At 36.2% G+C, this 27,973-nt stretch overlaps 1 protein-coding gene and 1 long non-coding RNA gene across 3 annotated transcripts in view; both read left to right on the forward strand.

Annotated features, from left to right (window-relative positions):
- ZNF385D (zinc finger protein 385D) overlaps positions 1-27,973 on the forward strand; it is a 404,649-nt gene that overhangs the window by 94,026 nt on the left and 282,650 nt on the right. The gene's annotated exons all lie outside the window — the stretch shown is intronic.
- Positions 18,115-27,973, forward strand: part of LOC138722224 (uncharacterized) — a 40,972-nt gene continuing 31,113 nt past the window's right edge. Inside the window, exon 1 of the long non-coding RNA XR_011337679.1 lies at positions 18,115-18,167. This is a non-coding gene — a long non-coding RNA (uncharacterized lncRNA). The remainder of the gene's footprint in view (positions 18,168-27,973) is intronic.

Raw genomic sequence — 27,973 nt, forward strand, 5'->3', positions numbered from 1 at the left:
ACATTCCAAATTAAAAGATTGTGGAAACCAAAATTGCCTTAGCTAAAGTAAGAACAATTAAGTAAGTTTATAACTGGCATAGAAGTCTCAGTACTATTCAACAAGGAAACGTTTTAATTTTAGCAACATTTTATTTTTTAGAAGCCAGAAGAATTTCAACAGCTTAATTCTCTTGATTTTGTCTCTGTGAGATTGGATGTATGTTTAAATAGGTATAATTATTTTGTCTTTCGGGACAGGCTGAAAATTTTGACTGTACTTTACTTTAATCTGTTATGTGCTAATCAATCTGTTGGGAGGGGGCAATACTTTGCTTCTTTTGTGATTATTTTGATGTTGTACACAGCCAATCCTACAAAATCCATTGACCATGCTAATAGTGTATTAGAGGGTCAGGTTAAATTTGAATACCTTTGCTTCTGAGTACAGTGATTATATATTCATAAAGATATATACGCACACACATCATGGCCGAGTTTATTCTTAGTTTGCATAGAAATATGTTAGCTCATGGGCTAGTTTGGAAGATAATCCCAGTGCTGTGCTTTATAGAAACTATGTTTGTGCACCATCTCCCTGTTTGCTCAGAATCAGTCCTATACAGTAGTCAGCAGTTAGTTACCTTTTAGTCTTTGAAAATTTCAGTGGATGTGTTTTGCTGAAGAACTGCAATAATTTCATTTTGAAATGAATTTTTGAAACAGTATGTGTTTATTTTGTCAAATCAGAAGTTATATTGATGATGTTTTCAAGTGGACGTCAGTCCACTTCCCAATCCTTACTGGCTCTGGAAAGCTGAGTTGCATTTTTTTCTAATTCAGTTTTATTCACTGAGCCTGCGAATTATACAGTCCAGAAACCTACTCATACACAGTAGAGTGTAAGGGTTTTTTTCTCCTTTCTTAAATCTTCATGTTTTTCTATTCAGTACACTCAAGAAAGCCTCTTGTGCTTTGATGTTCGTATTACATTATGACTGATGTAAATCAATACTTAATAAGAATAGGTGTTGTTACTTTTGACAGATCTCTAGGAGTGCGTTAGTTCTTGATAGGAATATAGGCAGGAATGTTGGGTTTGTTTTTTTTTTCACTGGGAATATGAAGTGGTATAGTTACTGTTCAATGCTATTAAGACAGCCTTGGTGTATTTTGGTAAAACCATATATCCCTTCCTATATCCACTGTTTTTTAATTTATTTGGAGAATGATCTTAATTAAATTACTTTCTTCTTTTATGAACTAACTGTGAATATGTGTCATCATAGGAAGCCTGAGTAAACAAGCTTAGCTGATCCTCAGCGTTACCCAGAGAGTTGTCACAATGACTTACTCTTTGTGGATACCCAAAAGATTTCTGGTTAACATGTTCTGACAGAGCTTTCTATGCTCCATGGTTCACCCGCTATAGATGAGATGCCATTAAAATGTGCTGGCTGAGGCAAAATGTGCAAACTCCAAATGGCAGGACTGGTAAGTTTACAGTGCAGTTTCTGAAGACAAGGGCGGGGAAAGATCAAATTGTATCTGCTTCATCCTTTATATTCCTTTGATAATAAAACGTTTCGCAACATTCTTGAGACCAAAGGAGACAGTAATATGTACACAAAGCACAGCATGGATTTTGAAATGATTTTGTTTATTTTGTATACAAAGTGAGGTGCCTCAGGCTCCTTTTCTCTTGACATTGTGCATGGTTGAAAACCACCCACAGTGACCCAAGGAAGGTGTGAGGGAAAGGCAGGGTATTGCCCATACTGAGGGCAGTTATCAGGCCAGCAGCAGCTTCCTACTATACCGTTTTACTATAACAATATCTGAAGTTAGACTCATACTGTTTAATCTCACAGAAAACTTCAGAAGGCGTCAGTTCACATGGAGAAGCACTCTCTGTGGTAGTAAAATGCCTTTCACAACCCTCTGTGAACAGTGGTATGAACCCCTGAATATAATTTTATGCATCATCGAAGGGGGTCAGTGCTGTGGGCATGAGAGGAATGACTAAGGAGGGGATAGTAGGATTCAGATGGAGTTAGGACAGTGCTTTTCCATGATCTAGTGGGAAAATCAAGCATGGAAATTCATTTTTATAGGATGAGATTAACTTGGAGAGGCAAAAAGAAGTGTAGAAAATGATTAGAATGAATAAATGAACAACTGTGGGGAAGACAACGGAACAGGGGAGGGAAATGTTTGTCTTGTGTGTCAAAGTAATTGAAAACCTGACAGAACATAAAATACTTTTTGTTTCCTGACCATCTTGAAGTCATTAAGGAAATTACCATAAATTTTCATAGCATTTATATTTCACATTCATTTGAATGCCTGGTGCATATATTTCCAACTCAGATGGTGGGCTCCTTCTGCCAAGTGCCAGCAGGTTTGTGTAAATTACCCAGCAGAAGTTAGAATGTTCTTTCATTGCAAGCTGACAAAATAAAAATCATATGCAAAAAGCAATACTCTTTCTGCCCTACCACCCTCTCATTTTTATCTCCTACTTCTTCAAGGAACCCTAAGAAAAGAACTCATAGTCCTTATCTGAGGAAAACTTAAGTGAAATGCTTGTATGAGAACTGCTTGATTTTGAGTAGGGAAAGAACTTCAAAGTTAAAGCATGACATTTCTCAGCTCCTTGAATCAACATGATATTTTGATTTTCTGCTTTGTTTTTAATCCAGAGTTTAAAAACAATGTTTCCATGCTACACAACTTAAAAAAAGTCCTTAATTACTGGAACTATATTTGAAGAAAATCCACTTCTGCATTGTATTTTATCACACCATATAAATAATAGCAAAAAGATACAATGTTAAAAACCCCACCCATTTTATATGGCTCAGCACAAGAAAGATTTATTCCAATTTAGATAACATATTATTTGAGCACTGAAGTACTAAGCACTGAATCACACATTTCTTTTGAGGAATCCAGCTTTTTCTTGAATATAAAGTTGATTGAGCCTTGGAAGTTTTCTCACAGAAATATGAAACAAGCCTAACTCTTTGTACTCTTCTAGGAAAAAAACCTCTTTTGGAGTAAAAAATGCCCAGAACACATTTGTCATGTTGCAGTTTCAATAGTTGTTTTTCTATCACTAGTTTAATTAGATCACGATACCTGTGGAATTATTTAATTACCATATGTTAATGTCATATCTGCTATGTTGGTTGTCTTCAGGATGGGATTTCTGTTACCTTTATTGCTATGTGAGGTGAAGGAAAGTGAAGACTCTAGAGTAATACTATAAATAGCACAAAATGTTGGTAGCATCAAAAGCATCAAAAAATAAAACAAAGGCAGTTTTCATTTTTGTTTAAATTCACTTTGGGAATGCAGAAGGTGTTATCTGGAGAAAAGGGAGGGCAGAAAAAGGAACTCAGGAAAAGAATTATTAAATACATTTTGTGGAAGTTTATTTAGTGCTTCATGGGAACGGCCTTAGATTTCTCTTCCCCCTTTTCTCAAACTGTTATGTTGAGTTCCTTATGCTCTAACTATTTTTGTCACAAATGTATCTGTATTTTAGCAACAGTTCTGAAGACATGGTATGGTAATATTAAGGCTTTATTTAGGAGAATATTTCTGTGGCATTAGTAAAGAATAGGCAGGTTCTTTGTCCTTTTATTACCTTCCAAAAGCACTAATTGAAGTGTGAAGTGCTCTTGCATCTTTTGGGGATTATAACTTAGGTCTCTAAAGTGTCTTACTGTGTGAAACCCAAATATTAAATAGTTGCTCTAGAATGAAGAAGTATATCAAACCTTCCTTCTGCCTGTATGCAGCTCGTGCTGCAATTGTAAGTATATACCCTCCTTGTATTCTGACTCTCTTCTTCAATAAATAAATAGCAAGATTGTTAACTTCATTGTGTATGAAAAGAACACTATTAAAAAAAAAAAAAGTACTTGTACTATGCAGCCATTTTTCCTTCTTGCTTTTCTTTATTGGTGATATTTGTCATGCAGACATAATTTTGTAACAAATTAAATTGCAGAGAAATAATCCCTTCAGAAGGTCCCATTCAGCTTCCCTCCAAAGTCCCTCTATTAATACTGAAAATGTTGGCAGTCAGGTTTTTGTGATATTTACAAAATTGCTCAGAAGTTTACGGGTTTTTTTCTTTAATGAAGATCAAAATAACAAGCTTTTATCATTCAACAGTTGTTAATGTATAAGACCTAATATTTCCACAGGTATATTAGATACTAGCACCCTTGGATTTTTACAAGTAGTAAAAAAACCCTGATGGATTGTCTGAAGCCACGAGTGCCAAACTCAGGAAGGGATTGTCCTTGTGTAAATGCTTGAGGCTTTGATCTGTGATTTTTTAAATTCCTTTGGGAGGTGAGATCAGGTTGTGATTGTGTTTATTTTTCTTCTGCATGAATCCCACTGGTAGAATCTTTAGGGATTTGCTGTATCAAAGATATTTATGAGAATATTGCCCTTGGCTACAATTTGAAAGGGAGCAATGTAGGACAGGGACAGATCAAGTGTAGGCAAACTGGTGACTCTGGTTGTAAAAATGGTAAGAGTCTCCTAGATCTGGACACTCTTTCTGATACATAGCACTCAAGCAAATTAGGTGAATGTACAAAAATCTGCTATCACATTTCCACGTCAAAGGTTTGCTTGTGTATTACAGTCCCTGAATGTTCATAATTTCAGAGATAGCTAAGCATGAGCAGGATTAGTCATGCAATGGATGGACTCAGGGTATGCTGTTGTCCTTATTGATGTGGGCTTATTTGGAGATGGAAAGCAAGATCTCAGGCACGTCACTATTACATTTCACCTTTGGTGTGATACAGGTGTTTGCTGTTGGTACACGTGGCTACTTCAATGTTCTTGCAATCTTCCTATTTTAAAGGGAAGAATGGGACAAGAAGACAGAAAGTAAAATCTGGCAGGTTCGTCATAGCAGTTCCTCAGGATGTTTAGGTTTATTTCCCATAAGTAATAAGAGGTAGAAATGATGGAGCAAGCAGCAAAGAGGAATCTTACAAAATCAAGTTGCATATGAAGTTTCTTTCATTGAGGCTGTTTTGTTCTAGTAAGAAATAGGAGCTATTTGCCCTCAGTGCAATAAGAGATCTCCAGCAGTACAGAGAATGATTGGACTTGATGAACTTGTAATTGCTTTTTCTGGCCTAAATGGCTGTATGAGTCTATGATCTAGCCAAAGTGCTGTTTAAAGAAATGGACATCTAACATTTATATTAATTTTGCTGACCAGAATAGCTGCTTAATCTATCAGTAACATAAATATGCTGATTTATAAAAATAAGCATGTGTGCACACACATACAGAGGCCTTTTAATTAGTTACTGAGATAATTTATAAACCTCTGCCCCTTTAAATATGCTAATTGAAAAATGAATTCCTGCCCTTTAAATGTTCAGCTTTCACAGAGGTTACAGTAAATCTCTTAATCTCCAAGCACTTATTCTCTTCTCGGTTTTTCACAGGTATTTATCTAGACGACATTAATTTCCAATACGTATTTAAATCCAGGAATAACTATGTGGTCTTTGAGCTCATTGCTTTCATGTACTTCTAATGGGCTCTACCACAGGAACTGCAGATGGGCTGGAAAAAAAAATAGATTTGAGCCCAGTCATATTTGGCTTCCATTTCAGCTTGAGCTGAGTCTGTATTTATTCTTGGTACAGAGAGCATTAAATATAGCAATTATTTCGGGGCAAGGGAAGGGCAAGAAGGATCCACAATAAGGGATTTATTCTGGCTTTATAGACAACACCAGCGTTTCATGTTTTCAGGCTTATAAAGGAAAGTAGTTGAATGTATCAGCAGAATGGAGTGTGAGGATTTGAAACATATCCTGGATTTTTATCAACTGCCCTCAAGACTTTTTTTCTTGTTCCTTACAAGATGTAAATGGTCATAAATATGCGTTGTCCTTTAAGGACACAGTAACTCTCAGTAACAAGTTTTCTTATTACTTACTAGATGCCTTGCAGTTAATATGCTATGTGGCTTATTTTTGTAAGAAAAACTTAGTATTAAATTAATGTTATGGTATGAAAGAAAACACAGAAACACAGTGTTCTTTTAAGTAGGTACCATGAAGCTGCATCTTGACCTTCTGGCATTTGCTGTCATCTGTGTCAAGAATTTGTTTTAGTTTCATTAAGAGTGTACCTGTGGGAAGATAAGTGAAGGAGATTGAAACTGTGCTGAGGAGATTTTTAGTTCTGTATTTTCAGCCTATATAAAATAACCTGAACTTGAAAACAATCTCCAATTGTATGCATTAAAATGAGTGGGTTTCATAATGAGCATAAATCCTTTAAACAGTAATACAAGGATACGTTTCTTCTTTCCTGCTCATAATGTTAGATATACTTTAAATATTAGTCGCATAAAGATTTGGAACAATGTATGTTTGGCACAATATTTTCTGGTAAATATGCTTAACTTGAGATTTTGCCTTTGAAAATATTCTTACTAAGGAGCATAGACAGTGATGATGAATTGTTCAGTAGAAGATAGATTTTTGTATTCCTTTCTTAATTCTGTGTCTTGGTCTCATGTGGAGCAATAAGTAAAAATAAATGGGCTAATTAAACTATGATGCTTACTAAACTCTTGGAAAATTCACTTAGGTCCTCTTTCCTGCTCTTATAAAAGTCTTAATTTGGATCGTTATTCATAGCATAAGTAAACTTTTGGACAGTTGAAGATTAGGAAGAAAATTTTTGTTAAATCTTTTGAGATGCTGCTTACTGCTTTCAATTTAAAGAGCTTGGGCCAACGATTACTTTGAGGGGAAGCAATGGACTCAGACCAATATCTTGGCCTTTCATGGCAGCACAAAAAGGAAATAGGAAGGACTTGCTGACTGTTAACCAGTCTGAGGTTTGATGATGTAGTGTACTGATATGCATAATTCAAAGAAGAGATGATAATATGATCTAATTAAGAGCTATCCAGCTACTTGGTAAATGATTGACTGAGCAAATTTACTTAAAACCCTCCGGTGCTAGAAAGACACTGGTGATAATCTTGAAACTTGCTTTTTATTTATGTATTTATTTTTGCTCCTTAGAAGATCAGAGCTCTGGCCCACAGTTCTGAATGTGTGTCTGACTCAGTAAATTTGTACATCATGGATTGTCTAACTGTTTTCTTACAAGTTAAGCAAGCACTTACAAGAGAGTACATGATGTTTCTTTAACCAGGAAAACATTAAGTTCACTACACTTACTAGACTGTTTAAACAAGAAGCCACTGTATTGGCTTATGTGCAGCAACCTATCATTGCTCTGCAGATCTCTAGCTACATTTAAATAAAATCAAAATGTTCAAGGTAAATTAAAGAGGAACGCTCCCCCCTCCAAAAAAAATTGGAAAATTGTATAAATTTTGAAGTGGGAGATTTCTACATCTGGAAATCTGTTCTTTAATAAATTAGGATTCAATGACATTTTTCAAGAACAATGATGACTGGTCGCACCAAATTCTTGTTTGCTGCAGGTTGTTCCACGTTGTCATGATGAATACGCATGCTTCTTACCAATAACATTTCTTAGCAGTGTTGAATAAACAGAAATTGTCTGTGAAAGAAACTTTTTTGAAATAGCATTGAACTTGCAAGTTGTAGAGGTTTATTGTGACTGATGGCACGTTAAATGATCATGATCATGTGGACCAGAGGATTCTCCTCATCAACGTACTAAATTTGTTCCTAATTTCTGAAAGCTTTCCTTTTATAGCCTTTCATTTATTTTCTTATTTTTGTGAGGTGTATTTAGTAAGTGAAATACAGCCATACCTTTCAGTATTTGAAACCTTCTCAAAAAACTCTGGTTGAAAAGCTTATAGATTGAAACACAAATTTGTTTGCCATTTAGAGATTTAAGTTTTAGAATTTGGCATTTGAACTTAATTAATTTTCCTAACATTTAATAACTTCATTTAAATGAGGCCTGTCTTGATGGTTAATTACTGGGAATTTATGTCTGTCTTGACATTTATAATACACTGATGATTACAGTGGAATCACTTACAAACTTATGTACATTTTAAGTTGTTTGCTTATGAACTGTTTATTCATCCTCTTTCATGGGAAAGCACATGGGAAAGCAGTAGGGACTGCAGGTACTCAGTATACTGCTGTATGGATTAGTTTATATCAGCTTCTTAGCTGGTAGCTTATCTGGTAGTCCAGCAGGCACTAATCCCTAAATGGAAAATTCAGTAGCTAAACAACACTTCTCAGCCAGCCCAAATGAAGGTGTGGAATGAGAGACGTGGATATTTCCTGACATTCCCAAAATCTTGCAGTTAGTTTCTGGCAACCAGAACTAGAATTAAGGATACCCAATGCATGTTGCAGTTTTCATGGATTGCCTTTCTTCTGACATTTATACTTCAAATCTGACTGGTAATTAACTTACCAGTCTTCGTATCTCCATCAAAACCTGAGGTACATCTCTATCCACAGCTCCCTGACAAGAATCAATCTTTCTGAACCCAACATTGCAAAACTTACATTGGTTCAAGGATTTTTTTCCGTTATTAAGTTCAGTTTGATAATAGTTGCCGATTCTTTGTCTTGTAATATGTTGCAAAATTTGCCTTCTTAGCAAACCTGCTGCCATCAAATCGTCAAGAGAACTGTGATGTATTTCTAGGACTGCAAATGGAATGTTCAGCTGTTTTGTTTCCCCAAAACTCAACTCAGGAATGGTTTGTGAGAGCACCTGCACATATGCTGAAGCTTATTTCTCTGTAAATTTTAGTTGGGGATTGTTTTGATATTCTTACTCATTTGGAAAAAAAGGAAAATTACCAAAACCACCCAAACCAATCCAAAATAACCACAAACCAAACTTCAGGGTGTTTTTTTAGCTGGAAAAAAATGACTAATTTCCATTCTATTTGTCCACTGGAATAGATTACATCATAAATATTATGCCATGCTATGTACATTGCGTCAAGCATAATAATGTAAAATAACAAGTAGCTCCACAGAGAACAAGCATGGAAATTTGCAGCTACACCGTTTCTCATAATGCTTAATTTATAAGATGTGAAGATAGGGTTATGAACTGGAAGTTACACAAGTTTCAGTACCAGCCAAATTCATAAATTATTTTACTCCTCTGAAATATAGTTGAAGTCATCAGATGCTGAAGCATACATGCCAAGAAATTATGGACAAATACTTAGTCTCATGCCAATAAGCTGCAGTTCCTTTGCTTCCATCAGCCACATAGAGCTTTGCGCTCTGAGGATCTTCTGATGGTGCATATAGACTTCTGTGACTATCAGTGTCTTTTTGATGTTTGTTCATATCGTTACTTTTGCGTAGCTCATTTAACTGTAATAGATGGATTGAAAAACCATCTGTAGCTACTATTAATATCATTCTTCAGTGTATGTATTTCCACAAGCATTTGGTAACAGCTGTTTGAGTAAAACACTTTTTGATTTACATCCTTTATATATAATTTTGCAGTATCATTTCCTTTTCTGATTTTTTAGGCAATATTTCTCTATCAGAAAATGTCAATCATAAAATTTTAAGGAAGTCCTTCTCAAATATCCAGCGAGGTATTTGAACTTAAAAAAAAGGTACTTAGTATACATTCCATGCCAGTAATTCAAAATCAAAACAGTTTACTTTAATAGTATTTCTTGCAATAGCTTATCAAAAGTTTAAGAGTTATTAATCAGCTTCCTTGTTTTACTTTAAATATATGTAAATATGTTCTTCTGGTAAATCAAAGAGATCATTAAGTGTAAAAGTTGTACATAACTTATATTTATTGAAAGATTTAAAATTACTGTTGTATTTTAATGACTTTGCCTCCAATGGTCATATTGTGTATTTACTACTTGACTATTGCTTCATGTGTCATATTTATACTTAAGTAACAGAAGAGCTTTCTAATGAAACAGAAGATTATACAACTTAAAACATATATAGCTTTTAATGATTAGAGATTATTGTTGCAGATTATACACCTGTGAAGAAGAAAAGGAACTATTTTGCCTGACGTGAACTTTTTGGTTGTGCAGGAAATTCAAATAATGTTGGTAAAGCTTGGGATGCACATAAAAAAATCAGTGACCTCTTTAAAAACATTTAACTGACAATAATGATGCTATTTGAGTATTATATTTGGAGCAATAGCATATATTTGCCTTTTTTACACTCTAGAATGACTATTGTTAGTTCTCTTTCAGATGGTGGATTTTTGAGACATTTGTGGTACACTGGTTTGAGTGAAATTTTAACCGGAGTTAGGAGTCCACAAGATAAAAAAATAAGTTCCATTGTAGTCTGTAGAACACGGGAAACAAGGATATGGAAAGACTCTGGATGCTAAAATCTTTTCAGCAGCTACTTTGTTTCAACAAGTGTTTGTGGTGGTGTTTGACTGAAGCAGGATTCCCCGATTTGGTTATCATTATAAGTGACAAAGGTCTGTTATATTCTTTATTACCAGGTTATATTTCTAGATAGTTTAATCAATGTAGTAAGGAATAATACAAAAGTTTCGATTAAAAATTTTCATCATTTGGTGATGATTTTGCAAGATATATTAGTTCTTGGTGTTCCATAGCAAACTGATGGCAAGTGAAGCTTTTAGTAATAGGAAATAAAGTGAATCACATCTTTTCAGAGCTCTGTAAAAGGTTTGACAAGTCTGCTAATAAGAGTTATTGATCCTTCTTCTGTGTGTCTTGCTGCTTGGCCAGACTGTTATTTACAGATTATCTGATGTTCATAGTACTTTGCTTTATGCATTTGGGAATTATTAATAGTTCACTGCTTTAAGAATTCTTTCTCTGGAAAGCCAAGAAATGTGGCAGGATCGCTTTTGAAACAGGCTCTACAGGTATGTCTTTAGTGCAGGACTATGCATCCTCTAGCACATAAAGCACATGTTTGGAGATAAACTCTCTTTTTACTGTATGATACCTTTAATGGAGGTTCTGTCCTGAGAGCAGAATATAATACCAAGTCTGTGTTCTTCAAAAATGTATGTGAAGATGGCATTGCTGGGATCATTTCCCATAATAGGCTTCTATATTATCTTGACAGCTGGGTTTTTCTTCTTCAGCCTTCAGGATGCTGGCTGGGTAAGATTAATTGTAAGTCAATCTTAGTGATATGGGTGTACAAATTCCCCCCACCCCCAAACTAATAGGACATTAATGTGATAGGTCAGTGATTTCCAAAAATTAATATGCTAGGCTGTACATTATGATAACTGGTTTGAATGCTTTTCCATTGCCATTGGTAATAAAGTTTCTGGATTTATTCGTTTTTTCTTTTTTTCTGTAATACTAGTCAAAAGACAAAGGAGTCAAGTCCTTTCTCTGAAACTGTAGTGTCTATTTTCACAATAGGAGAGCTTGTACTCTTTGAAAACCAGTGATTGTGGCAGAATACCTTGTTGAAAGCATCATCAGATGTTGCCACTTTTCTTACCATAATAATCATAGCCACAGCTTGTAAACAGCAACACCAAAGGAAGAGTGGATTGTTTTTCTAAATATGACTTTATAGCACTGCTTGTATTAGTTGCTAACCTGTAGTGTATCTTCTAGACTGACCTGAATTTCTTGGGGATTTACAGATGTACCATATTAAGGTATCAGTCAGACTACATTAAAATGAAATGCAAATCTAGCTTTTTCTTGACAGGTGAAGTGCATAACAGTTCTATTTTCTAGTCCAATCATTTGAAGGGATCAAAAAAAGCTTGATAGTCTTAAATCTAGCACTATGTTCCTTTTATGATAATCTGTTTTCATGTCACCTAAGCCAAACTAATCTATTGCAAAACAAGAGAGCCCAGGTCCAGATTTGTTGTGCAGAACTACATAAGGGAAGAAGGATTACTGGAGTATTCTTATTTGAATCTAAATGTGCTTAAATAATTGATAGTTGTTTACTAATATGAATAAACTACAACAACAAAAAAGAATTAATTCGCTCCAATACTTGAGCAGCAGTCTAATTGTAGAAGAAAAAATGCATTTCTGAAGTAAAAGATAACAGCTTGAAAGTGCTGTTTTGGCTAGCTTTGGCTTTTTGTAGCTAGAGATGCTAAGCCCCTGCAAACACAGCCTTTGATGACCCATATGCTAATAGTTTCCAGCCAACATCACTCTTGATTACAAAGGAATCTAATAATAAACCTTCCCTGGCACAGATTGCTGTCTTCTCATGTCACCACAAGCTTGACCAGCAGTTCTGAGTGAGCGGATTCATTGAAGTTCCATGGATTTTTGCACTGTTCCCCAAAGGTCTGCCCTGCATTGTTTCCTTCTTAGCCCGTTTTAGTGAATGTGACATTGTTATTTGCTTCTCCAAATTGCAAGGATGATGTAAGACTAAATATCTCATTTACTGAGAGTGTTTTATTTTGTTCACTAGCTTTTGTGTGACAGCTGATTGTGGAAATGGTTGCATAGGCACATGTGAGAATTTCTGTCTCTGTAGTCATACTTTAATCTTACGGCAGGATTCATTCACAGTTTATAGTTTGTTGTTCCTCCTATACACCTATAACCTCCCGCTAACGTTCTTGTATCATTGTTGTTTTAAGAAAAGGCTTTTCTGAAACGTAGGCTACCTTTATGTTTTTGCTATGCTGTTATAGCCCAGTTTATACATTTGGGATCTGCCTTCAGGAGCTACTTTTTTTTCTGTGTGCAGCTAACAGAATTGTGAATGTCGAAATTTCCAGAGGCAGCATTCCAAAACCAACAAAAGCTCCTTGTTTGGGGAACTTAAACTAGTTATCTGCAAACATTTGCAGACTATTTCTTCATCTACCACAGCAATCCATATAAGGTATATTACAGAAAAGGGAGTAGGCTAAGGAATTGAACCCTGAGTCTGATTTTGAAAGGTAAGAGGAACTCCCTGCTGAACTCACTTGCCTGGTTTGTTTTTCAGAACGCTTTCAATATGAAAAACATGTGAAGGCTAGGTCATGGTTTATGAGAAGTCACTTGATACTTTCTTTCCATGGAACACTTGAAAGGTTTTACTGGAGTATCATTTGCTCTGTGCACTTCATGGTGTTTTCATAGTGATCCTTCGTTCAGCAGCATAACGTTTACCTTGAGTGCTTCCATTGGGTGACAAGATGTTAAGTTTAGGGGAATATGTATTTTCTGTGAAATTCAGTTTTGAAGTAACATCAAGGAGACAATAACGGAATTTGTATTAAACCTGCAGAGTTGTACAAATTGTTTGCAGTCTCTTCATAAGTCCACTGGATATAATTTTTTGTGACCTAGAATCAAAGTCCTGTTTCTCAACTAAGTTTCCAATTTTATAAGGGTGGATTGACCAGCATTTGTCAAAAATGTTACTGTTCTCTTCAACTTCATCTCCAAATTTAATTAAATGCAGGTGCAAGGCTGAGTAATAACTTCACCGTTCTGTTCCCCCACAAGGAACCTCCATGTTGCTTTTAACACATTTGATGTCTGATGCAGTTTCCTGTCTCTTTGTGGGAAATTTTTCCTTAGAAATTAGTGTTTTACAGAGAACCAGCATAGCTCCTGTATCTGCCACAGGCTGCAAAATGTTGTCCAGTACTAGAAATCCAATCTTTCTTTTAAGTGCTGCTTCTGATTAATTACTTTAAGTGACATATTCTTAAAGAGCAGAATTCATACCTACTTGGGCTCCTACAGTCTTTACTCCTTCCCTTTCATAATTTTCTAGGTGTTCCCTCATAATCTGCAACCTTTCAAATCTGATAAGATTCCTCTTGCAGTTTATTGGGACTTCTTTGAATTATTTTTGAAGAGCAAATTAAAGCCTCTCAGATCAAATGGATGAAAGCTCAGATAGATATTGAAATTTTATGTTTGTGGAAATTAATTTAACCTGCAGTGCTTCACATAATTTCATATGAACATTCAATATTTTCCATATAAGAAAGGGAAATCTTTGCCTAGTGTGTTTGTCTTGGAAGCATGTGTAGGGTAGAGAATTCTCTTAATTTTTCAATGAATTAGAAATATTTCTACTAATCCTGGCTACCCTTAGTGTAATTTTCACCAAACTAAAAAGGTGCATTTGTCTTCTATGAACTTTTACCACATTCTCTGAGCCTATTTCAAAAAATGGTTCATTTTCATGCAAAGTAGAAAGAGATTGCAGTTAATGAGTCTGGTTCTGGCTCCTGAATACAGAATGAAATGGAAGTCTTCATTTTAAATTCTTCACCACCTTTTACTTATTTTACATTTAGCTGCCTGCTGCAGGCTTCTTGCATTTGAACGTGTAAAAACAGAATTAGTGCATAGAAATATTTAAAAAAATAGTTATGCGTGAGCATTAGTTGTATTTAACCCACCTTCAGCTGAGACAAGAAATTCTTTACTCGCATTAAAATTCTTAGTATAGTAATGCTTCAACTTTTTACACAGCACATTTTTTAATATGAGCTCTTTACGATAAGGTCATAGTTCAGCTTTCCTATCTCTGATGAACTCGTAGAATATTATCTTGAAAGCCAACAACATCAAAAGCTTCTTGCCTATGAGAAAACAGGTTTAGAGGTGAGACTTGTATGTGTATTCCCCCCCATTTGTTTTCAACTGACTCTAGGAATGAAGACAATTGGCCTTTTGGTCCAAACTGTGAATATTGTATTTCTGGTTTTGACAAGTTTTGCCAAATGTTGCAGTATTCAACACTTTATATGCATGTACATGCACACATATATATGTATGTATGTATAAATGGAATATGTTTGTATCTATTTGCTGCTATAACTGTATTATATGCCAAAACAGAATATGGAAATTGGCACACTGAATAACTGTATCTGAATTGACATGTGTTACATACCAATGGTAGTCTCAATTGTGATCGAAATATCCCACGCCTCTACAGCTGTTTGGTGTTTCACAGCCTGCTCAAATAACTTAAATTTAGTCCATCTTGTCCCAGGTGTTCTGTGGAGTAGTTAGATCTATTTGTGTTATTATACCAGAAATCACAAGACAGTTTTAAAAATATTTCCAATTCTGCACATAATGAGAGTTGTTTTAAATTTTCTGTATTGAAAATATGATCCAAACAACTGACTTGTAATTGAACAGCGGATCACTTTGTTCTGCCTGTGGTGCTACCCAGTTGTTCCTGTTTTTATAATAATAACTGATTACAATAAAAATTATGAATTACAGAAAAGTGCTCTATCATTTGTACTTCTACTGAGGTTTAATTAGTTTGCTCAAGATCTGCAGTAGTTGCTTCATAAAGCATTTTGTTTGACTTTCAGTGTATAATTACTTTCATGCTTTCCCCCTTTGTTTTGTTAAATACTTCAGTACTTTTAATTTTTTTGTAACTAAATTTAGGGTTTTTGAAGAAACTGAGAACTTCCAAACTCCTATCCTCCTATCCCAAACTCTTAACAAAACTGTTACTGCATTATACTTAAAACTGCAATTGAACACTTTTCTTTGATGTTTATAAGAAGTGACCTCATTCTGCTGATATCACCAGTGGTTTGTGACAGGTACAATATATGCAGTCTAGGAAAGGGGCCAAACCAGTGTTTGTCTTCAAGTTTACAAGCATTTATACGAGTCTAGCTTTGTTGTGTTCTAGACTTATTAGTAAAGGTTAAATTTTATTTAAAGACATTAGCCCTTTACACAAATGTTTAGTCTGCATTTAGTCGTTAGTGTATTATTTCTTATTTTTCTCATATACAGACCTAAGAATTTCTGTTTCATAGATTTTCTTTTGTGTGATAAAATAGTATTTATGCAACAGGATATCTTGCTTATCTATTGTAACTGTTGGCACAATTTTGATAAATATAACCTGGTTTTCTGTTAAGTTTGTTAGTCCTTTTGATACTTTGAGAAGCTGAATTTTAAAAAGACAAATTTACTTATTTCTCCAAAGTAATTTTAGCTATATAGCATGTTGCTGGAAGAGTTACTGAAGTTACTGAAACTCTCGGGGAAGAGCTCGTCCTGGATAGATTGCACTACCCATGAGTAAGAAATGAAGGAGATTGTGGAATAGCTGGGACATGATTTGAAAACCTTCCTGAAAGAGGGCAGAATAGTTTGAGGAAGTTGTGGTGAGGAATTTGATACTGAAATATCTGTAAGGAAGATTTGGCCATGGATTACTTCCCCAGAACAAAACAGAAGTGTTTTCAAACACTGTTTTTACGTAAAATTCTGTGGGGTCAATAATGACTGTGAATGCAAGGTTGAACACTTGTGGTAATGAATGATGTCAGTTAGCAGTCACCTGCTCTTATGAAATCTTACCTTGTCGTGGCTTTTTAACTAACCTGTTAGGTCTTGGATAAAATTATGTGATCATACAGGTTTGGTAGTCATTCTTTTTATGCGAGGTGTTTAGTATCCATGAGAGGGCACTGTAGCATGCGTTACAGATGGGGAGAAGAAATGCATGGGGAGGCTAAGGAAAGCCCTGTGTCTTTAAAGACATAGCTGAAGATAAATCTCCCAAGTATCTTCTGCTATTAAATTTCAAAATCAAGGCAAGCTACTTTTATTTCTTTATATATGAACAAGTGTAAGCATGCAGAGGCTTCACAGAAATTTAATACTAATACAGACTGTGCAACGATTAATTAAAAAAGGTAATACAGGTTTGAAATATTGCCTGTTTTGTACTGCTGGACACTGAAATTTTTTAGGCACATATATTTTAGCAGTTTATCTTAACATGTCAAGTTTATGAGTGGTTTACATTTATTGGAATGAAAGTGAAATGAATGCATCAAACACCCTCCACTTTTTTTCCCTAGCTACTGACAGGCAGAATAATATAGTGATTTTTTTACTTTTCCTTGTTCTTTCTGAATCCAGGTAAACAGTGTTAACATACAAAAGCTAAAAGTCTGACATTGTAAGTTTAAATTATGGTAGCAGCTGCAGAACTAGTTTTTCTACATGGGCAAATTAAACCTAATAACATGTCCCCAACCCCTGAGGGGCTGCCATAGCAGCACCAAGCACAAGCAATTTCCATACTGTGGAGTTTGAAAGAGTCTGCTGAGGTGCAATTTAAACCAGTACCTATATCAGCTCTCCAGAGAGTACGTTAAAGTGCTGAAGCTTAAAGGCTTCCATGTTTTTGAGAGATGGGAGGTTATCTAACATCAGAGTGTTATTTTTGTGCCAACCCAAGGGTTTCAATTACCAATTTATCGCCGGGGAGCAGTAATGAATTAAAGTTTGAAGATAGATCTGAGTTGTTACTGTCCAAAAGAAAACTCACGATTCCATTAGGAAGATAATGTAAATGCTGAATAGTTCCAGGATTTAACCCTACTGTTTTGGATAGCATTTATTAATATACTGCTATAAATCCTATTAGAGCTGCAGTATTCTACTCTACACTGTAGTCTGAAATCTGTCTAAAAATGCTGAAAATTGTATTACTCCTGTTAGTTTAATGTAATAAAATTGCCTTATCCCTACCCTCAGACTCACAGTCCTTTGGCAGACTTTGTAAACTGTCATGAAAGCCCAAGAATCACATTATCGTCTCTCAAGAGGTGAAACACAGTATGTGTGTTTGTAGTACATAGTGCCACTCTCGCTCGATTCCTCAGTGCATTTAGACAGCCAGTTAATTTCCTGCATAAGCTTATATTAATTTGGGCAAAGCAGGAAATATTTATGGTAACTGTGTGAAAAATCTGAAATATTATGTTTCTGCATATCAGTGTAATGGGATATTATTTTGGTATTTCTTTTTGTGAAATGGCTAATTTGTATGAACTGCAATTAGGAAATGTATTCTTCTAGAATGATTTTTCTGACCCTGAGTGCTACAAAATCAGAACCTGTTTTGAAGGCATCTAAAAATATGCCAATCAGAGTAGTTTTGTGCATTGTTTTGAACTGGAATTTTATAATCCCATATAGAGTGATCAGGCAAGACACTTATGTTTAGACCCAGCACAGTGTGTGTCTCACATCTGGGGCCATCTCCAATCATGCCCTGCAGCCCTCCCACCCCAGCCCACTCTAGACTGGGGGAGTGCCCTGAAGGGTATGAGGCTGATGCCAGGTTTTCCCAGCATGGGTGACTGGGAAACACGGAGAGAGCTGTTGGAGGAGTCCAGTATAGGTAATTCCTGCCTTGCAGCATAGGTATGCACAGGGGTTTGCTCAATCACCTTCTTGGAGATTTGAACAACCTCATTTTACTTCTTTCTTAATTCTAGATATAGTTTATTGAGGGTTGGAGAGGTGAGTTGTCATTTATTTTGTGGGTTTTGGTTTTGTTTCCTCCGTATAGAGACCCTATATCAGTTTTCCTTTCGATTTTTTTGTGGACTGTTGTTACATTGGGAATATGGAGAAACAGTTGACGGTGACCGTCTTGTTTTAAGAGCCGAATTTCTGTATAAACTACCATGTAGCTCTTTTGAGGAGGGGTACTTGAGGTGCTAGTGCTGCTGCAGGGATTTCTAAATTGTAAGACAGTGTTCTAAGGAATGCTGATGAATTTTGATAACAACTTTAGGAAACAGATAAGACATTTTGAGCTGTTCCTTTAAATTTGACGCCTTATTCTTTGTGGTGTTTGGGTGTACAGAGGACTCTTTAAAAGATTCAGATGTGGCTGCATTTCCACAATTCACAACACTGAAAAAAAAATAAATTGAAGACTTTGTATCTCTGCTTAACACATTTTTTAGAAAGTAGATTAGAATGGTTTATGAAGCTATCAGTTCCAGCATGTCAGGAATTAAGGAAAGGGAAGTAGGATGAATTCTTCAATATGTCTCTAACACTCATCATGGATCACTTTGACTAACATGTCATCCACAACTTCAGCTTCAGAGCAGCATGTTGACAACAGTTCATGTGTAGAGCCATATGGCTTAGCAGTACTTGCCAGACAGAAAAAAAAATAAAAGAAGAGGTGAAGGGTATTTTGTGTTTGTTTATTTTTGTTTTAAGTGGGAAGAGATTTGATGTCGTAACTACTTTGTTCTGGTTAAAAGAAAATTGAGTGAGTGCCCCTAGTGGGACACTGGGAATTTATGGTATGGTGTTGAAACCAAGATCATGACAAACAGTACTTCACACCATGTCTGTGGAAGCAATTATGTTTTCAAAATGGGTGTTATGCGGAAGGTCACATCTTTGCCTCCTATCAAGATTATTGTACAATGCAGAAAGTAATTTGTATTTTTAAAATTAGTATAAACTATTCACTGTTCTTAGTGTGTGATGACTGCTTTAAAAATTACTACTGCAGTTCCTATTTTAGAAACAGTTTTCTCCATAGTGGCAGAGTCCCTGAATCATACTACCCAGATATCAAATAGTTTACATGTATACTTCCAGCTGGTTGAGCTGGAAATATTTCATAATACTATAAAACAGGCTTGTTTCGTGCAAATAATCTTGTTTATCTCTCTTGGTCTGCTGTGTACATTCTCGTTGCAGCTGATGGTTAGGTGATATTAGTAAAATCATTTCCTGGATTCAGTATCAAATCCAGCCAGTTATATTACATAGTGAAACCACTAATTTTCCCAAGAATCATTTAGACTGGGACAAAACTCTAAATTCTTATCTGTAGGCAAAAAATGCTGTTACCCTTTAATCTGGTGATAAGGGAATCTACTTTTGAATGGGAGGGCTAATACCCTAAAAGAGTGTATCTCAATGTTTGCTTCTCTTATTGGCTTGAATAGATGGTTTGAATGATCTGTATTTTTTTCTTCTAGTTTGATTGCTATGTGTAAGATTCTTAGTTTGAAGGCTGCTTTTATTGCTTATAATGACATGTTAGAGTGTAACTAGCTCTCCACTTAACTATAATACCAGAAATAATGATAAGCTTAAGCCAGATGTAAATTCTGCAAAGTCTAATTTTACATATGGTTCTAGTGCTTCTTTTTAACCCAGTGTATGGCTGTCATAAACACCAATTTCAGCTCAATAAAAATGTAAAAAAACTATAGAGTCAATCGATAAACACAGGAAGTTCATTGACATTAAACCTGGACAGTTGATCTGTTATAAAATTATCTCCAAAGTTATCACTTATTTATACCTGAATTTGTATGGTTTTGGTTTTGTTTTATCTGGGACTAGCAGTAATGCAGAGAAAATGGTAACTCAGAACAAGTAGCAATAGCCCACTTTTACGATGAATCTCAGTGTAAAAAAGGTACATAGATTTAGTCAAAAGAACCAAGTGCGGAGTGCACGCAGGATGGGTAGGAAGCAAGCTTCTCTAGAGCAGCCCACAGTTTTGTAGTACCAAGAAGTACTTGGAACTGTTTAAAGCTCTCTTTCTAGGGCTTGTGTTTATGCCTCAATGGCAAGTGTTGCATGACACTCTTAATTTTACGAGCCTGTAGGGTTTTCTGTTCTTACTTTCCACAGAACCTTTGCCTTATGTGGTTTATAAGCAGTGCTTAGATTTAAAAAGAAATGAAAACTTCTTACTATTTTTGCCCTTTTTGCATGACAGTATTTTAAATTTAACAAGCTTAGCAATACAGACATTTTTGAAGTCCAAACTTAATGACAGTATCTAGATCAAAACACATCTAGTTTTTACATTTAACTGATTTCAACATGTTGCATGATATATTTTGTTACATCTAGAAGCTTACGATAGAAATGAAGAAATTATGTGTTATGGCTCAGTTTATTGTATTGGCTTCTGAAAGACAAATGGTATTTCACTGTGATCAATTTTGAATGTAAAAATATTACGTGGATCTTTGATACAATGATTTTTCGACAACAAAAGTGTTTTAATGTTGTCTCAGACCCAGATCTCACATAGAAATTAAAGATGTCATGAAGAAGGCTTAACGGTCTTTCCTGGGCATCAGATAACCTTCTGTTCATTTCATAGAATCATAGAATAGAATCACAGAGCTGTTTAGCTTGGAAAAGATAATTTTTAAGATAATTGAGTGCAACCCTTAGCCTAGCACTGCCAAGTCACCACTAAACCATGTCTCTAAGCACAACATCTGCACATCTTTTAAATAGCCCCAGGGATGGTGGCTCCACCACTGCCCTGCGCAGCCTGATCCAATACAGCACTTTCAGTGAAGGCATTTTCCTAATATCCAATCTAAACCTCCCCTGGCACAACTTGAGGTCATTTCCCCTTGTCCTATCCCTTGTTACCTGGGAGAAGAGACTGACACCCAGCTCGCTACAACCTTCTTTCAGGTAGTTGTAGAGAGCTATTAGGTTTGCCCTCAGCCTCCTTTTCTCCAGAGTAAGCAACTCCAGTTGCCTCAACTGCTCCTCGTGAGACTTGTGTTCTAGACTCTTCAATAGCTTTGATTTCTGTAAGCTTTGTTGCAATTTCTGCTTGCAGTTGATAAGGCAAAAGGTAATTTATGGCTGATTTTTCTTAAGAAGCAGATGGAAGGCACCAGCAGTAATCAGAATGGGTTGAGCAAAGAACATTTACGTGCTTATAGCACCTTGTACTGCATTTCTGTGTGGCTGTAGAAGTGATCATAAGACCCGGAGTCTTGAAAAGCTTATTTCTTCCCATATCTTTACATTAGTGAAGAAATGACAGGAAGCTGCTGAGAGCTGCTGCTCTTCCATGGACAGCAGAAGAGGCTCTGGGCACATCTCTGTTCATTACTGGTCTCTAACGAGCTCCTAGTTTGGATGCTACTTTTGGTCTACCCACCTGCACTGACTGGCTTCAGTCTTCCATGCTACTAATAGGACACAACCCTCTATTAATAAAGTGCAATAATATTAAGGAAGAGGTAGCATTAGGGCAGAGTGCGGGTGGTGCATAATGTACATTGTATTTTGGAGTTTTTAACCTGTCCTTCATTTCTGTTACCTGCTGCCCTCCTCTGTCTTGTATTCCTGAATATTCTTCAAAGCATGACACTTCTGCTTTGTGATGCAGAAAGAAGTAGACAGAAAAGGGATAAAGAACTGTTTAAAGCCAGTGCAAAATCTGAAGAATTTTGCAAGAAAATTAATGTTTATATTACTTCCCATGGGTTACATATTCCACTTGATGAGGAATATGAATACCAACTTGCCAGTAGTACAGTATCGTATACTGTATTTCAGGTGTGATTCATGTGTCTCTAAGGTTGTTCTTATTTGGAGTTTAAGGGTTCAAATTGTCACTTCATAACTAGTTATCTGATAACATATTAGCATATGAACAACAGGAGCCAAAGATCTGGATTTATTACCTGATCACATTATAGTTGTTACAGCTTTCCTAAGAAGTAAATTCCTTGCTGACAGGTTGTGCCGGTCTGACAGCTCTGGAATCTTATTTATCTACTGAAGGAGAACATTTCTGACAGCAGGAGTTTGAAATTGTTGAGAAGCAATTCTGGAATCTCTCTCACTGCCCCAAAACACAGCCTAGTAGGATTCAGTGCAGAATCTAAGTAGGCAGTTTTATCCCTAAACCATTTAAGACTTGGTTTCTCAGCAGGAGTTGGCAAGCTTTTGCATTACATAGGGAATGCGCAGCTCCGTGATGAAAGGTGGTGAAGTTGTGTCATGGAAACCCCCAGATTATTACTGTGCACGCAGCTGCTGACTATGAAGCAGAGTAAGACCATCTGGGATCTGGGCCTGCATCCTGACCTAGGCTGCCTTCCCCAGACCATGCAGAAATGGATATTCGGATTCTTGTTTGCAAAGGAATTTGCCATGCAGTATCATCAGGCTTTGGGAAGAGTGGGGAAGAACAAGTGTGGAACAGAATAAAGGAGTCACCTGTAATTTTGCTGAGCACACTGATGCTCTTCTGCTTTTAGTCGTGTGCAAAGGAGGGCAAAATCCTTCTGTAGATAGCTCACCATGACCTTTGCTGGACTTGCCCTGGTTTTAAGAATAAGCATTTGTATTCTTACGTGAGGTGTGAGAGTGTGTGTAATCTTTCTTAAGTAAGTGATTTTTAACTTCATAGTTGCTTTAATGATAGGAAAACATTAGCAGTTTTGCATTAGAATCTTTGACTTGGTTTTATGTCTCCTAGTAGATTACAGCAAGATAAAAGCTTTTACTCAAACTCTTGAACTTCAGTTTCGTATATGCCTTGTTTGTTAGACTTTCATCCTGAATAGCATGACAGCCTTTGCGTGTGACACGCTGTCAATATGAATTGTGGTGGTGCAGTCATTGATATAGGTGGCATCTGATCTGTCAGCATGATTGTAGATGAAGATTGTTTTCAAAGAGTGCTGAGAGATTGTCTTGACTTGATGGGTTTCCATGGAGCACCCAGTAAATGTGCTTTGAGAAGCCTGTGTCTCTGCATAGCCTGCTGCTGTATTTTTGGAGTTGAGCAGTGGCTTTGAGTTTTATATCCCATTGAAGCAGAATAATACCGAAAAGTGAAGGAAGGAAATAACATTTCCATTGGTGACTTTATCTGAGCAGCTAAAGTTTGAAGGAAGTTCAGAACAGCCTTTAAGATTATACTTTTAACTGCAAAAGTCTGAGATGTGCAGATAGTGTGGACTTCAGATAAAGCTCAGATGGACTGAAATGTGTTTAGTTCTGTGATAGTGCTAGAGGAAATTGGTGGAAAATACTGTTTAAAACAGGATTAGATAAAACTCTGGAAATGTATTAAAGCACTAATCTTAAATTGGCAGAACAGAATAGATGACTGTCGCTGATAAGTTATTATTTGTTGGATCTACATATCTAATATGTGAATAAAGTTTTATAAAATTTAATTTTGCATTTTCTTGGTTGGATTTTAAATGAACGCTAATTTCTATTAGAATAGGGTCTCATTAAGCACATCCAAGCATCCTTGGCATTTCAACTTGAGCTTTACTAGCACTGTAGTAATGCCTGAGGTTTTCTGGTTTTGGTCTTTGTGGGAATGGAGAAGAATCAGCAGATTTAAATCAGAAATTAGTTTTGTAATTATTTGTAATTTTTGTTCAATTAAAAAAATATTTTTTTTCCTGAAATGATGGATTTTCTATAAAGACCGTCTGTTTCTCCCAGAGCTATAGCAGCTTCAAAGGGTTTGTCAGTATTAATACAGCTTGGATAGAAACTGCCAGCAGGATGTGGTATATTTGTATAGCCTTTCAGATTCCACAAGGGGCTAAACACATTTGCTGTTTTATATGCAAATACAAGAGATGATGATATAAAATGAAAAGCAAGAATAACACATTTTTCATGTGTTTTGTACTGAATATGTCAAAGCATTGCTAGTCATAATTGAATGTAAGTGCAGGACTGAATACAAGATTATTAGTTAAATTCAAAGTTGAATGGAAACCAGTCAGACTATCTTGTTTTTTTCCAACCATTCTTTTGTAGTTGTTTTTAGTTTATTTTGTAACGAAGCATACTATATTGGCATAATGTAATATAGAAATTATGAAAGGTGAGCATTTCTCATTACATATGAGAATTATATATAAATTTCACATTGAAATTTGTCTGTCTTCCTGAGGAAGAATTAGCAAACAATGCTGGGAACAAAGCAGTAGAGGAAGATAACTGTTCAGTCCTTAATGACTGTATGGTAGGACCATATGGGTGTAGAAAAGTAAGTTTTTCACAGAAAGTGTCCTTGTTGAGGAGAAGCAATGTGAAGTGGTTGAAAGAATAGTTTTTTCAGCATATTCCATTGTTAAATTGAAATAATTCTCCCTCACTGTTAAAATTGTACAACTCTCAGCATGTCACTAGCTCTTGCAGTGTCACTTTGCTACATGAAACTTTTGGTGAATTCTGCAAATACTTGGGAATTTCTGTGGGGGTAAAAAAAAAATCAGTGTAAGCATAATGGCAGTGGAGAACTACCAGCATAATCTTTAGAAAGCAAAAAATGGCAGTTACTTTAGGGTGCTACTAGTTTGTCTTTTGACTTTTCTACCCTTGTGTCGAGGGTTCATCTACTGATTTTAATGTATTTGAAGAGGAACTCTGCTCCAGGTAAAGGGAATTAAAATCCTGAGCATTTCTAGATACTCAGGCTGCTTACATTGGAGAAGGCTTTTGTGTTGGAGAATCCTGGACATTACCATTTTGGTTAGAGAAGGAAATCTAAACTCCATATGAAACTATAAGACTAATAAGAAAAATGAAGTTTAGGAAACTCTAATTTTTCTCTCACTCTTGTAGAAATAGTGGAGGAAAATTTACTTTGTGTAGTATGAGGTCAAGAGTATGATCATTCAGTGCCTGGACAAAGAAAAAAAAAAGAGGTAGTCTTAATAGTTACTTAAATAGGTTTTTTTTGAAAGGCAGCACACCATTGCAAGGGTTCATTTATTTTTTTTAATGAATTCTACTAAAGCTCAATATAACTGGCATCCAACTGAAATTTATGAACATGGATGATATTGAATCCTTTTTCAAAAAAAAATGGGGGAAGTGATTGCCTTTTTTTTTTTGACCCAGGCATTTTCAAGGGGGTTCCTTGACTGTGGAAAAATCTGTTGTTTATACCAAGTAAGTGTTTGAGGCCTAAGTAGTTTTGTTGTTTCTGGCCAGTGTTGTTAAATATTGTTCAGTTATACTTGGGAGTGTTTCCTGTCATTTCTCCATAAATATTTTTTTCTCTATTTGTTGAGTATGTTTTTATTTTTTGTGTGAAAGGGCAAGAGATCTGGTTCAGCACATGAACTACTCTGTTGTGATTATCTTAGGTACTGCATCTGAGCTCCTTGCAGTCCCTGAATATTCAAACTTGCATTGTATGAGTGAGGTAGGAAAGCGTTATCTCCCCACTTTTACAGGCAGGAGAGTGAAGCACAAAGGAACAGGGAACTAGCGCCTCACTACTCAGATTCCATTGATTCCACAGGGAGACAGGCACTTAAATATCCTTCTGAAAGCGGCCATTGGACTTGCTGGGGAACTCACATGAGGTCCATGTTAAACTACTGTTATGAACCTGAGTATTCCAAATCGTGACCTGTTTCCCTGACTCCCGCCTGCCTTTTCTTCTGAGAAAGTTTTAATGTTTTACTTTTGTCTCTTCTGTCTTAGAGACAAAGACAAAAGGAAGGTTTTAGTGGGATTTTTAGCACAAGTGGTTTTGGGGGGCGATATGGTGGGAGCAGCGATAAAGAAGCTCTTTCATATTTCTCTTTTAAATTTATTTTAATTTGGACACAGTAATCAAACTGATAGTTTTCTGCTAACGTGTATGCCTGACCCATCTTTGGCAGAGTTTATTTGCCTTAAGCGTCAGGGCAATGCTTACTAGTTGCTAATATGCTTAGTATCTTTGTGACCATGAAGCAACCTTCTATAAATATGTTACAGCAGTTGTACATGGCTATCTGAAGAAGTCTGTCTAGAAAGATTTATTTGCAAATGTCCTTTCACTCTTTTTTTAACAAGCAACTTCCAAAGGCTGTTAGTATTTTTGGCAGGGCTGAGAGCTTTCTCTCAGGGCTACTGACATTTCAGAGAACAGGTGACTTGCATACTTTTTGTTTATAAATTACAACTAAACTACATTGTCAGTCCAATATATATTTAGAACAATCATAGTTGACCATGTTGCTAACAATTTCCTATTCCTTTTAACATGCTTTGAATTTCTGGTTGATGTTTTGCAAGGGGTTTTTTTTGTTTGTTTTGGGTGGATTTTTTTTTTCTTTCTGCTTGGAGACCTGAGGAATAATCTTGGTATGTTTAAAATGTTGTTTTCAAACGGCTTCTTTCTTTTTGCACTCTTTTGTTGTATTTCATATATATTCTTTGAAGGGGATAATTATCCTTTATTTGCTTAAAATAATGATTACTAATTATAGCTAATTGCAGATGAAACCACGTTGGCCAGGAGTGTTGGTCTGCTTGAGGGAAGGAAAGCACTACAGAGGGATCTTGACAGGTTGGACTGATGGGCTGAGACCAATTGTATGATCTTCAATGACTGTACGATGTGCAGCAGGCTAAGTGCTGGGTCCTGCACTTGGGTCACAACAGCCCAATTCAATGCTGCAGACTTGGGAAAGAGTAGCTGGAAAGCTGCCTGGCAGAAAAGGACATAGGAGTGTTGGTTATTTGCCAGCTGAATACGGGCCAGCAGTGTGCCCAGGTTGCCACGAAGGCCGATAGCATCCTGGCTTGTATCAGAAATAACGTGGCCAGCAGGACTAGGGAATTGCTTGTCTCACTGTACTCAGCACGGGCGAGGCCCCTTACTACAAGAAAGACATTGAGCTGCTGGAGCAAAGAAGAGCAACAAAGCTAGTGAAGGGTCTGGACCACAAGTCTTATGAGGAGCAGTTGAGGGAACTGGGGCTGTTTAGTCTCAAGAAGAGAATCACAGAATAACCAGGTTGGAAGAGACCCACCGGATCATCGAGTCCAACCGTTCCCATCAAACACAAGAAGGTTGAGGGGAAACTGTCACTTCCTACAACTACTTGAAAGGAGGTAGTAATAAGGTTGGTGTTAGTCTTTCTCCCAAGTAACAAGTGAGAGGACAAGAGGAAATAACCTCACGTTGTGTCAGGGGAGGTTTAGATTGGATATTAGGAAAATTTATTCATGGAAGGGATTATCAAGCATTGGAGCAGACTGCCCAGGGAAGTGATTGAATCACCATTCCTGGAGGTATTTAAAAAATGTGAAGGAGTAGTGCTTAGGGGCATGGTTTAGTGATGGCTTGTCAGTGCTAGGTTACTGGTTACCCTCAATGATCTTAAAGGTCTTTTCCAACCTAAACGATTCTATGATTCTATTATGCCCTATTAGTAAAGGAGAAAACGGAAAGATTTCTAGCAAAGGATACATGCAGGAACACACAAAAAAATCACAAAGCATGTTATCAATATGAGAAAATAAACTCATAATCTCTCAGCTGACTGACCACATTGAACTGATTATTTTAGGATTATTTTTTTGTTTGTTTTAAATTCTGAGTTAGTTTGATGGAAACTTACGGGAAGCAGCATAAGGATCAGTGACGATTTGTGGCT

This window comes from Phaenicophaeus curvirostris, chromosome 6, assembly GCF_032191515.1.
Source record: "Phaenicophaeus curvirostris isolate KB17595 chromosome 6, BPBGC_Pcur_1.0, whole genome shotgun sequence".
Lineage (NCBI taxonomy): Eukaryota > Metazoa > Chordata > Aves > Cuculiformes > Cuculidae > Phaenicophaeus > Phaenicophaeus curvirostris.